Here is a 3,711-nt window from a genome sequence, read left to right on the forward strand (position 1 = left end):
AATATCTTCCAAGGATCAAATTAAAAAGTAATTGTGTGCTTGTTACCACCACTTCCATTCAACACTGTACCAGAGGTTTCAGTCAATGCCATAAAACAAGAAAGAACTAGGCATGGTGGCTCATGCCTATAATCCTAGCACTTTGGGAGGCTGAAGTGGGAGGATCACTTAAGCCCTGGAGCTCAAGAGCAGCCTGGGCAAAAGTGAAACTCATTTCAACAAATAATAAAAAAGTTAGCTGGGCATAGCAGCATGCTATAGTCTCATCTACTTGGAAGATTGGAAGATTGAAGTGGGAGGATCACTTGAACCCAGGAGTTTGAAGCTGCAGTGACCTATGATGATGCTACTGCACTCCAGCCTGGGTGACAGAGTGAGACCCTTTCTTTTAAACTCTAAAAAAAATTGTGATAGACAATAGGGAATATCAAGGATTGTGGTAAACTGGAGAGCTATCCTTACTCCCTATACCCGTAGTCTATCACAGGCAACATAACCTGACTGGCCTCTGTTTGTATTTCAATTTGTGATCCCAGGCCTAAACCCACTAAGGAGGATTACATTAAATGTCTAGGAAGTAAATGTTCTTTTAACTGAGGAAGACACCCGGCTAGCTTTACATGATGGCCAGGAGGGCATTTTCAGTAAATGTGATTTAAGTGGGTACTCTGGACTCCACTTGGCACAACTGCCTGTCTCTCTTTTGTTTACTTTCCTCTTAAAATAGCCTCTGCTGCCATGTGTAGACCTCTAGGTTTTGCCTCTCTCTCCCAGTGGCTGATTGCTCTTGGGTGGACTCCTTATCCCCCCCGCCCCAGTTGCAGTGGATGTGGTTGGTGCCTTGTCCAGAGCTCTTTGACTGAGCAGTACCCTATTTCCCAGCTGCTGTGAATGCTGGCTGCTAATAGCTCACAGCTGCCCTCTTCTATTGATTTTTCTTCCAAAATGCTTGAGAAATCATGTCTTTCCCATGGAGGCAGCCTATAGCAGTAACTAGTGTATATGGGGTGCACCATTGCTTCAAAGTGGTATAACTCTGTAGTGCCATTCACTCTCTGGATTGCACCATGGGATCAGGCTGAGCCTAGGCTTATTTAGCTCTATGTCCTGCCCCATCCTGATTCCCTCACTCCTTTATAGGTTTTTCATGAGAGCACTTCCATCGTAAATCTCACTGGAATCCCTTTCCTTTTAGGGAAACTGAGCTAAGACATGGGGCTTATAAGACGCTTATAAGACGCTCTTATCCCAGAGAGCCTAGCCATGCTTACACAGAATCATATCAATGGTAACACAACCATAAACTCCTGGTGCTCATTTTTTTCCTGGTTGAGCTACGGTTATTAGACTTTCCTTTTAATTTCATCAAAGCTTCCAGGAAAATTCCAATAATCCCTCTTTTTGTTTAAGTCATTCACAGCCCATTTCTCTTCCCTGAAACCAACATAATCTTAACTAATGGGATTGGTAATCCAGGTCTGACCTCACATGGCTTTGATAATATGACCCAGTGTTTCATGGGATAACATCAGTTGGAATCCTGAGGGAAAATTAATTGATTGCTTTTCTTATTCCCTTGGCATTGGTAACTAGAAGTGTTGCTAGAAACACTCTGCATCTTTAATCCTTTAGGAATTTGCCTTGCTGGAAGCTAATTTGTTACCAGTGGCTGTTTCCCTGAGACCTTGTGGTTCCCTGGAGGCTGGGAGAGCTAAATTCCTTCCACTGGCCATCATCCTCTCACATGGGAAGGCTCTAGCATCAACTTGCTTTTCTTTATTCTCATATTGCTCTCTTCAAAGTGTGGCAGGGCATATGCACATGCATTGTGACTGCATACGTGTTAGGAAAGTGGGAAGAGACAATGAGGGGATTCAGAGGAGGAGTGGTCAGATTTCAAATCACTGAAATATGGGTTATAAAGAAACGATGACAACACAAGCCTGATTAGTTCCACTCAGAATTGTTCACTGATTCATTAGGAAATTGATCCTTCTGACCTAGACTCTCCCTTCTTAGTAGTCAAAGGCAGCTTTTGTTTGAGTCAGTAATTGTGCCTTTATAGAAATTTTTTGTAGTTTAGCTTAAGACAAGTTTCTAACCAAGCCAAATGTGGACTATGATACTGTTGAAGATACTAATCTACATTCCCTTTTTGAGGGAGGGTGTCCAATTCTTCCTTCCCTCCTTTCAAGAAGCTACAGTGGTCTCAGGGAAGACATGCTACAGAATAAATAAGAAGGTAACCAGTCTTTCTGACTTGTTTCTAATAATAGATACCATAAACTGAAAGTTCATGGGTTCCCCAAGTAACTACAGACAAGGTTCATTTGGCTCACATAGAACTTTTTTAGAGCATGATTTGTGATGCATAGGGGTCAACTCTCTAGTTCACCACAATCCCCAACACTCCCTATTGTCTGTCACAGTTAATATTATCTGCCTGGCTCTTTGCTGCATCTACTGCAAGAATAAAGACCATTCTCCATAATCAGACTGTCTACATTCCAGAAAGAATGTTGCCATCACTCTTAAAGAACCCACAGTTATTGTGAAGGGTCCCAAAGGAACCCTGTGGAAGGACTTCAACCATATCAATATAGAAGAACTCAGTCTCCTTAGAAAGAAAAAGAAAGCCCAGACATGGTGGCTCACACCTGTAATCCTAGTTCTCTGGGAGGCCAAGGTGCATAGGTTGCTTGAGCTCAGGTGTTCAAAGCAGCCTGAGCAAATGGGAGACCTCCATCTCTACTAAAAATAGAAAAACTAGGTGGGTACAGTAGCACACACCTGTAGTCCCAGCTACTGGGGAGGCTGACGTAAGAGGATTGCTCAAGCCCAAGAGTTTGAGGTCAGTGTGAGCTAGACATGATGCCATGGCACTCTAACCAGAGAGACAGAGACTCTGTCTCAATTAAATTTAAAAAAAGAAAAAGAAGAAGAAGAAGAAGAGGCTCCAGGCAACAAATGGGGGGAAAATAGAAAGGAATTGGCTACTATTCATACTATTTGTAGTCACGTCCAGAACATGATCAAGGGCATTAACATTGGGCTTCCATTACAAAATGAGGCCCATGTATGCTCACTTCCTCATTAACATTGTTATTTAGGAGAATAGGTATCTTGTTGAAATACAGAATTTCTTGGGTAAAAAATACATCTGCAGAGTTCGGATGAGGCCAGGTGTTGCTTGCTCAGTATCTCAAAACCAGAAAGATGAGTTAATCCTTGAAGGAAATGACATTGAGCTTGTTTCAAATTCAGCTGCCTTGATTCAGCAAGCTGCAATGGTTAAAAACAAGGATATTAAAAATTTTTTGGATGATATTTATGTCTCTGAAAAAGGAACAGTTCAACAGGCTGATGAATAAGATCTAAGAGATGTCTGGCCAACCACATCGTGATGCCAGATGATTCCTAAGACCTATTTGTATTTTTAATGATGCAATAACAAACCTATTCATTTGGGGGGGGGAGTAGAAAAGAAATATTACCTGCTTGGCCTCTTTCTGTGTGAACTTGAATGTGTGACCCCAGGCTTAAACCCATTAAAGAAGATTATGTTAGGCCCCTAGGAAGCAATTATTCTACTTTTTTAGGAAGAAATAGGAAGATTCAAAGAGGGAAAGTTTCCCTTAGAAGAGGGGAAACCCCAGGGTTATAGTCAATAATGATCCGGGTCCTCTAAGCACTATGGAGAGTAGAACGAAA

The 3,711-nt window shown here is 42.0% G+C and overlaps 1 pseudogene; it reads left to right on the plus strand.

Moving 5' to 3' along the window:
* LOC100955168 overlaps positions 1 to 3,371 on the plus strand; it is a 4,421-nt pseudogene extending 1,050 nt beyond the window's left edge.
* Positions 3,372 to 3,711: the final 340 nt, after the last annotated feature.

This window comes from Otolemur garnettii, unplaced genomic scaffold (genome assembly GCF_000181295.1).
Source record: "Otolemur garnettii isolate 467f Iridium unplaced genomic scaffold, OtoGar3 scaffold00002, whole genome shotgun sequence".
NCBI lineage: Eukaryota > Metazoa > Chordata > Mammalia > Primates > Galagidae > Otolemur > Otolemur garnettii.